Below are 9415 nucleotides of genomic sequence, written 5' to 3'. Positions count from 1 at the left end.
CCACTTTTATTAGATTGCAGGCCGGGGTTAAAGTGATCCTTGTCAGCACAAATATAATGCCCGGGGTGATAGGAGCGGCATAAATTGAGGACAAGAGGTGGCCGCTTTTACCGCTGCTCTCAAGAATGCTCTGCTATTTTACTGCATCGTTTGCTTTTTAATTGGGACATTTTCCTCTGGCCAGTGGATGTCTTTCCTATTTTTATTTTCTTTGCTGGTGACGTGCAATAAATAACTGGTCTGACACTGACTCTGAGGGGAGGTGAAGTGCAGAGGGCAGATTAGTGGCTGCACCAAAGCCCTTCAAATCTCCCCGGTTTGCCACGATGGGTCCGGTTTTGGTCCAGCTTCTGCAAGCTGTGGACACAGGGGCTGTCCTATGGTGGCAAGGGGCCCACAGCAGCGCAAATCACGCAGCTGCTTCATGTATTTGTCACCTCCATTTCTTTCCAGAGTACACACGTTAGCAGGAGGAGACTGTCCTCAGTGCCGTGTCAGTGTAATGAGTTCATTTGTGGCTATTTCTGATATGTCCGTGGCATTGGAAAGCAATATTTGAGGGAGCACACGGTAATCCTGTGTGCCAGGCTGGCCAGATTTGCTTATCGGTTACGGCAGAGCAGGACTATGGGGATGCAGCATCTGAATGTTCCAAAACTGCCTGTTTGCTGTGATCGGGCAGAGTGAGCTATTGCATGGGACCCACGGTGACACCGAGCATGCAAGGCAGCTGGGAGGGAAATAAGATACTCATTCAGGTGGCCTGCTATTTTTATTTGCCCACTGTAGTGGCTGATTAATTAGATATCGTCCATCCCCAGCCTCCCTGTACTTGCAGCAGAGGAATTCCTGCCTTTAAGCTGCTAATGCACCTCACCCATCCAGTAAAGCATCGCAGTGCAGACAAAATGTCTCTTTAAAAAGTGCAATAGAAATTAAACTCTCCACTGAGAACAAAGCCAGTGGGGCTTTTTGCATCTACTGCTTTTATTGTATTCTGTAACATTTGTAAAGTAGATCACTTTTATCAAGAGAACCTATCTTTTCTCCCAAGCTGTAATTTCCTAGACTTCTTAAAGAAGATTTCTGCTCACAAAGGAAATAAAAGATAGAAATACGATGCTCTCTGACATTTGAACACGCTACTGAGAATCTGAATTAAAAGGAACAAACTCAGAAAGTACCATTTATACAGCAATCAACTTTAAAAAGTCACCATCTGCTAAGAGTTACCACCTGGTGGAACGGCATCTTTATTGCTAGAGAGAGAATAGGGAATAACTCGGGGAACTCTTCTGGCCCTGCTGGGTTTTTCTTGGTGCTGGACGCACGCTGGGTCGCGGTGGCCGCTGTGCCGCAGGGTGCCTATTGCAACTCGCCTTTTGCTGCAACTCACTACAGAATATAAATCTGAACACAGGTGCCATTAGGAGGGATGATTTGGGGTTGTTAAAGTTACAGCATAGTGTCAGCTTTTTGAAAAGTCTAAAGGGCAAAAGAAATGACCTAAGCTGGAATGAGGGACCCAGCTTGGGTTTATATGCAGAAAACGGATTTTATCTTTTTCTTGCTTGCTGCTCACCTTGCTGCCCCCACCCCAGTGACATTTCCTGGCCTCTCAGAGCCCTTTCTAGTTTCCTCTTTCTGTTTCATCATAATTGATTGTAATATTATCAAATTCTTCGACCTGTGCAACTTGACTAGCACTCACCTTGCAGTTTTTGCCTCATTTTGGTCTTCCACTGCTCATAGTCTCCTAGAAAGGTTGTGGACGCTTTGATAAAAAAAATTCCCATCAAATTTTATGTCCTCCATTAAGCCCACTCTGTGTTCAGGTGATGCTTGGTCTAATTTAATCCTCTCTGCTGCTACTGTGCAGTGTTGATCTCCCAGTCTCGGCAATGGTGATGGTTTCCCTCCTGCCTCTCCATGCACAAGACTCAACTATGGCAATAGAACTGCGTGCACCACTTCGAGTCTTTGGTCTCTTGGAGTGAACTGAGATACATTCACAAGGCACATAAGCTGAAAAAGTGTGGAAACGTTTGCGCAAGTTATTTCTGCATTATCTGCCTTGGATTTTATCCAATAGCACCGGATGCTGGGAAGTTGTAGTGGCTTTTCCCCACCGTGTTTCCCATCATTGTGCAACATCTATTGTAGAGCCTGCTTGTGTCAGAAGCAAGGAAGCAAGGCTGGGCCTGAGAGCCAAATAATAAACATGATATAATAACATAATAAAGATGATAAAATAATGAACAGACAACCATGTTCTCCTCCCCTTTTATGACTTCTAAGCCTCTCATTGCCATTCCCTCAGGAGGCCACTGTGTCCTCCCTCCTTTCCAAGGTCTTGTGCTGTTGCAGAGGCTGACTCAGGAACAGTAGACAGTCTTTGGTGGTGTTTTGCTTTCTGCTTGGCGGGGAAGAACATCTTTTGCCATCACCCTCAGTTACCCATTCCTGCGTGTGTTTGTGGTATCGTGCTGGGCTTTGGAGAGTGCTTGCAGTCCTTGTTGACTTGCTTTAGGAGTTTTTAATTGCATTTAATCATCAAGCTCTAATCAAAGTGCGGACACCTTATTTGAGAGAAGTTAATAGATACATTAGTTAAATTTACTGTGGTTTGTTGTGTGTTGTTTTGGCAGAGGAGCAGCCAACACATGCTCAGATGACAAATATTTCCACCCCAGGGGCAAGATGGTGGGTGTTGCAAGATGTGGACCTGCAAGTGTCTTCTGCTGCTTGCTATCATCATCAACGCTCACAGAACCTCATTTATTGTGAAATGAAATAACTCCTTAAAAGCTGAATGGGAATCTGGTGTGAAGCACATAACCAGCTCACACAGGAGCAGTTGCCATGTGCAGAAATGGTCTGTTTCAGGTAAGTTCTACATTTTTAAGCTTCTTTCAAGTAGAGGGTAAACCTCAGGGAGTTCCAGAAAGCCTTAAAGGACACCAAATAACTTCACCATTTTCCTGGTAAATCAGCTGCCTTGGGAACCCATGTTACCATCTCACTGGTGACCTGCTTTGCATTTATCACCAGGGAAAATCGAGGTGCACTGACTTGTCTATAATCCTTCCTCAGATGGAGGGAGTTGAATGAGCTGGGATTTTGTTTCTTTGTTGAGATGAAATGTAATTACTTTATGGGGTTTGCATGGTGTGTTAAATTCTGCCAGTATTAAAGCATAATACAAGCTATAGAGCTGTGCCAGTTGCTGGAGATTTATGGAATAAAAGGTATAATTTCACACTTCACTGCATTTTATTTTGAAGTTGGATGTCGCTGTGCTTTTCAGTTCTTTAGATGTGTTTATTTAGCCTTTACTCTTGGTTAAGACAAGCACACCGAGGGATTTGATGACTGAGAGCCTGGAGTTGCCTTCCTCACTTTCTGAAGGAGGTGCCTGGGAAAGCATGAAGCCCCGTGCTGGAGCCCCAGCCCCAGCGTCCCGTACAGTGAAAATGGACCGAGGGTCCAAGCATTATGGTCTCTGAGGGTGAGAAGTCTTCCTTCTGCCTGCTGTATTTCAATAGTTCATATTTTCCTAATGAGTTTGCTGCACACAAGGGGCTGTTCATCAGTTGTGCCGTTCAAAGCCATCGCAGCAGCAGTTTGGTCCTGCAGGGGATGGCTGATGATACTAAAAGAAATGGTAAAATTTGCAAAGCTGCAAATTCCTCCAGAGGTTTTCAGGCCAGCCTGGCCAAACACAAGGGGCACTTGCGTAACACATGTTAAAGAAATTCCCCCGTGACTGCGGCAGTGCAAGATGCTGCTCTCCCATCAATAAATGGCATTTCTAGAGCATCCAAAAGTTCACCACTGGGCTCTCCTTACAGCTGGTCTCCTGTATTTGACTCCAGAGAACTGGTGCCAAAGCTAATGGCTCTCCTTAATGAGGGAACACACACACACACTCTGTGTATCTGAGCTAAGCAGGCTGCAAACTGCCTGCACTTCTGTCTGCATTTCTTTGAAAACTGCGTGGCTTTAATATCTATTAACTTCTATGTAGGGCAGCACTGTGACCTGTTCAATTTTCGGAACGATACAACGTGCCATCTGGTGCCACTGGCTAATTGCCTGAAAAGCTCTATAAAGACATTTTTCATGCAGCTCCACAAGGAAAATCCCTTTTTTTTTCCCGTTTCTTTCCACCTCTGGCAGTCACCAAGTATCCATCCAGGAGCTGCAAGGAGAAGTGATGCAGCTCATGAGGGAAACTGTCCCTGCCGCGTGAGAGTCAAGGCTTTTGGGCTGCCAGGGGTTCCTCACCGCAACTGTTTAATCCTTGGGAGGGGAAAGTGCTCATCTGGACTAAAGACACTCATATTTCTTCAGCTCATGAAATCTGAGCCCCTTACGCTGTGTGCACTGTGGTGAGTGCTGTTAACACCTCAACAATTCTTTTCCAAATAGCGTAACTTTTAAGACCCTGTCAAACTGATGGTGAATGTCCCAGCACATCAATGATGTGTGTTTGGGAGCAGCAGCTGTGGCTGATGGGTGCATCAACACCCATTGCATGGGGTTTGCAGCAAACCATTTCCCTGAGGCTCGTCAGCATCTCTGTCCTTCTAGTGGCTCTCCCAGATCCGGCTTTAAACCACTTCTCCAGGAGGAACACTTACTATTTCCAGAAAGGCTCTGCTTTTGGACAGGGCTGACTAAAAGAAGCCCATATCCAAGCAGCCATTGCTGAGCTTCCAGCAAGATTCAGCTGAAGCTGCTTTAAAATAAGGGGAAAAGGCCTTTTCAGAAACAGGCACCATGGGTGTGGGTGAGCACTGTCCCTCCCTACTCGCTCATTAGGGTGTTTGCTGCCTCATTACAGGTAACAAACAACTATTATAACTATAATTTTCATTTTCCCCCCACTAATTCCCTGAACTCATTGGCCTTTTCTGGTAATAAGATTCCTCCCTTGTGCCCTGTTTCACTTGATTTAATAATACTTCATGGGCTTTGTTATCTCCTAGAAAACGGAAAACTTGGAAGGCATTGCAATGCATCAGAAAAATGTGGGCTGGAGGTCTCTAGGGTATGTACACACACAGCCCACTGGTGTGCTTCTGCCGACCCATACATGATGGGCTGATGCTGCGCTTCACAGCAGCATCTTGATTTTAACTATTTACTAAAGACTCACAACTGTGTTGGGGTTTTATTTTAGAGAGCCTGAGTATATAGTTATTTTCTTCACGAAGTAATTTTGGCTTCACAGGTAATCTCAGCAATTTCCACTTTTAATATGCAATTTGATTTAGGACTAAACATCCTCTGCCTGCTAAATAGGTAGTTATTACAATCTAGCCTGCCGACACCCTTCCTCAGCACACAGGTTTTTTTCTCCCTATATAATAAACATCATTTGTGGGTGGGGGGGAAGTGTTGCAGCACATGCCTGAGGGGGCCTGAGCACATTAACGAGGTTTAATTACAACATTAGCAATATGGGTGAGGCATCTAAGTAAACAAGCCATAAATCAGCCCATAAAATGGGCAAAATAAACCCCTTCCACCCACACTGACTGCAGATTGCACTGAGCAAATGGTGTCTGGCTGTTGCTGTCCGCTGATTTGGGACACCCAGGAGGTTTGCAGACACGGGTGCTGTTGGGCTGGTTACAGACACAAATGTCCCTGAGCGCCGGGTGTCACCTCCCGTCTCCCCAGGAGCTGACCCTCCTGCTCGTGGGGATGGGACACTCCTGCTCCTTTGTCCCACGCAAGACCAAGGTTTTTCCCATGAGCTTTTGGGGTGCCAGCAGGACTAAGGGGCATCTGTCTGCCTGGCCATGGGCTATTCTATTCACCAACCCACTGCAAACAGTGCGACCTCTCCGGCTTGGTTTTCCTGTGGGAGCAGTGACGTTCTGCAATGCACACATTTATTTATCAAAAGGAACTTTGGGAATTTCCATAGTGACGTGGTAGCAGGTGGCACGCTGCTCACAGGAGGGAATTTGCATCAGATGCTCATCCAAAAACCACTGTGTTCAATAAACTGCGAATTAAGAAGGATTTACATGACAGTCTGTGAGAGCTGCTTAAGAATTAGAGTATGCTCAGTAATCCAGTTACAAAAATATGCCAATACATGAGCTTGATAAAAGACTCTAACTGCTTTTAAATATGGTTATGGGCTATTGTACAAAGGAGAAACAGTAACTGAACTCTTCACAGGCATTGAATGTGCTTGACTTTAAAATGAGCTACAGTGATTTATACATGACATAAAAAACAATTGTCAAAAATGTGGAAGAAAAATTCAAAGCCAAAAGCACAGTTATTTGTTGTGAATGGTGACATGTTAATGCGGGGAAAGAGAAACCTCAGCACTGCAAATGGAAAGGAACCGCTCAGCAAACTAAACTCTTCATTGGAAAAAAATCCCACAGAATAATAATTAATTATCCATTAGCTTTGAAATAACCTCAAATTAATAGCTGTTTTCCTAGCATCACAATGTTGCACATTTTTCTACAGGAAACAAACCTATCACTAAGTGCGCTTATATCTCTTATACCTTTAATGATCATGATTCAGTCAAAATAAAACCTTGTTGCAGATTGACAGAAGAAAAAGATGCTTTAGAAGAATAAAAGGTTCTAATTCAGTCAAGGTTTCTTGACAGCACTGCATACCCACTGCAATAGGAACAGAGCACCGAAATTGAATTAGTGCCTGAAGATTTTGTGCAAAATCCTTCATTGTTAAGGGGCCGTGCCAGTTCATATTTATGTGGTTTATAAGGTGTCACATAGTTGTACACTTTAATCTCACGGCACTGAGTTTACAGCTGAGGGGACTGCGGAGCTGGCGGTATCGGAGGACTGGCAAGGGAAAGCAAATTGGTGAATTAACAACGTTACCCTCATTTCACTGGGCTACTCTGGACGCAGCGGAGCTGTTTGTGCAGGAACCTGCAAACGCCCGTGTCCGAGGATTGCCAGGGCGTGGGTGCCCAGGGGTCGCTCCTGCCACCAGCGGTGACAACGCTGCCGTGGCTCAGGAGCGTGCCCGGGGTTCAGCACTACAACCCTGGCTGTAAATGTGGCGATCAGTGTCTCTTTCCCATTTAAACAATGCATCATTAACTTCTAACAGTGGCAAAGCATTCCCATGATTACACTCAACATGATCAGTGCGCAAAGTAATATCAAGCCCCCTGTTCTACTCGGAGGAAGGTATAAATACCTTCTGTCTGTGTGTGCGTAGCTCGCAGGTGGCTCTGGAGGGGAAGACGCAGCAGGAGATGGAGTGATGGATCGATGCGAGCCGACGTGCTCCTCTCGGGTGTCTCAGCACCTGGCGCGTGTTGGCTTTGCTCACGAGCTGGAAGTTAACAGATGTCAGTAAAAGATGCGTCCTTTGAGCCCCTTACGGACTGATCAGACATTTCCTCCTATCGGCATGTGAGGATTTATAGATCATATGAAAGAAGGTGTAACGCACTGCAACAGATCTAGGTGAGCACAGAGTGATGTCTCAAAGGCACGATAGCTGCCAGGCCCTCACCTCCAGCTCTGCTGCCGCCGCAGGCGCCCCCGGGACCGATGAAACTGTTTCAGTGCAGAGATGGAGGATTCTCAGTGTTATGAGGTCAAGTGTAAGGAGTCTCAGCCTCACTGTAAGTGTGCACAGAGCAGAGGAAGGGTCTGTTGCTTAAGATAGTCTCTTACGAAACACATCCCTCTGAATAACATACGTCATTGCTACTCATAAGACGATGCACCAGGCTTGCGTCTGGGAGCCTCACAGCACAGCGACTGTCCAGCTCTGGGGCTGGTACCCGGGACCCCTGATGTGTGTGGGGAACTCTGTGGCACCACAGGGGACCAGCAACTCACTGGGGATGGCAGGAACCCTCCGTGGGTGTCCAGGCTCTCCCACACAGCGCCATCCGTCCCTATTTTCGTCTCCTCAGTCCCCCCTCTCCAGCAGCATGGTGTGTTGGGCTCGCAGCCCCGCGCAGGGACGTGTGTTTGCACAGATGGTCTGACTCTATTTCACCACACTTCATTGCTTTTCCTGAGCAGGAACCTGCCCTCTTGGTTCACCCGCCATCACTCACCACTGAATATTGCAAATTAATTGCAAAAGTGTAAGTGCAGCAGCAGTTTGGTCCTGGCAGCACGAGGCCGGGAGGAGAGGCCCTCGGTGCAGGGGGTGAGCCAGGCACGGGGCGGCTCTCCCTGCTCCCAGGGATTTATGGCTGCAAGTAGCAGAACAGGGTGGAAAACTGAGCCGGGATGGAGCAAACGGTACCTGGAAAAGTAACGCTGTTTTCCTGGGTGGGTGAGTGGTGTCCAACGTCTCCTTCGCGCTGCTGTGCTGTGGTCTGCATGTCTCTGAGCAGCAATGGGATGATTTTTTATCGGAGTCTCAGGTCTGATCCTGGCTCTGTCGCAGAGGACACGGGGACATGTTTGCGTAAAGATGTTTGGGCCACAAAGGCGCTGCAGTGTAGGGCACACGCTGGGGAGGCTCTTTGGTTACTAGAAAAACGAGGTAACCCAAAAGCCGCGATTCTTGTGAATGACACACAGCTTGCCCAGCCGCCAATGCCGCTTTGGAACTTGCTGGTTTTGAAAGCTACTCACTTTTTTTTTCCTCTTTCTTTCTTGGAAAAACAGCAGCTATTTTAATTTGGGCTTCAGATGGGAAACGCCAGACTCTCCAGCCACAATCAGTCTTAGCGAGGTTGGAATGACTAATTGCAGTGCCACCCAGCCATGCGTTCAGCACAGCAAACCTACCCACACGGCAGGATTCCTCCTCAGAGGCCCCTCTCAAGCTCCATGAGAAAACAGCAGTCAAATGTAAAGGAAACTCTTGCATGGGACGTTTCCTGAGCTTTTATGGATTCATTAGAAAATTACAATAATAAATGTATCCAGAGCTTTGATATTTTGCACATCGGGTGGTAAAATAGTAGCTGTGAATATATTGCCCGCATGAAGGTTTTTGCCTTGAGCGCTGCAGTAGCAGATGGCCTAATAAATATGCAGTGCTCTAAACCAACTAAATTACGTGACCTAAGGTTTTTTGGTCTCCCACACAGATAAAATGCACAATCATCGAATAATAAACTTTTAAATATATTTAAAACCCTAAGCAGTGCAATGTAATCGTTGTCTTAAGTACACTAGCAGTACCAGTGTAGTAATAGTTTGTCCTGGTTTCAGCTGGGATAATTTTCTTCCTGGTGGCTGGTATAGTGCTGTGTTTCAGATTTTGTATGAGAATAAGGGATGTTTTAGTTGTTGCTAAGCAGCCAAGGACTTTTCAGCTTCTCATACTGGCCTGCCAACGAGAAGGTGGGGAATGCTCAAAGGGTTCAGAGAGGACACAGCCAGGACATCCGACCCCAACTGACCAAAGGGACATCCCATGCCAT

The 9415-nt window shown here is 46.4% G+C and overlaps 1 long non-coding RNA gene across 4 annotated transcripts in view; it reads left to right on the top strand.

Annotated features, from left to right (window-relative positions):
- The window catches only part of LOC139828795 (uncharacterized), a 34663-nt gene extending 25578 nt beyond the window's left edge, over positions 1-9085 (top strand). For 3 of the 4 annotated variants that reach the window (XR_011740780.1, XR_011740782.1, XR_011740779.1), the window contains one exon: positions 2649-3371. This is a non-coding gene — a long non-coding RNA (uncharacterized lncRNA). Of the gene's footprint in view, positions 1-2648; positions 3372-4179; positions 4392-8651 lie in introns of those variants that run through there. The other variant, XR_011740781.1, reaches the window with a different exon arrangement.
- The last annotated feature ends 330 nt before the right edge of the window (positions 9086-9415 follow it).

Source organism: Patagioenas fasciata, chromosome 10, assembly GCF_037038585.1.
Source record: "Patagioenas fasciata isolate bPatFas1 chromosome 10, bPatFas1.hap1, whole genome shotgun sequence".
In the NCBI taxonomy this organism is placed as follows: domain Eukaryota; kingdom Metazoa; phylum Chordata; class Aves; order Columbiformes; family Columbidae; genus Patagioenas; species Patagioenas fasciata.
This window is presented reverse-complemented; position numbering and strand designations above follow the sequence as displayed.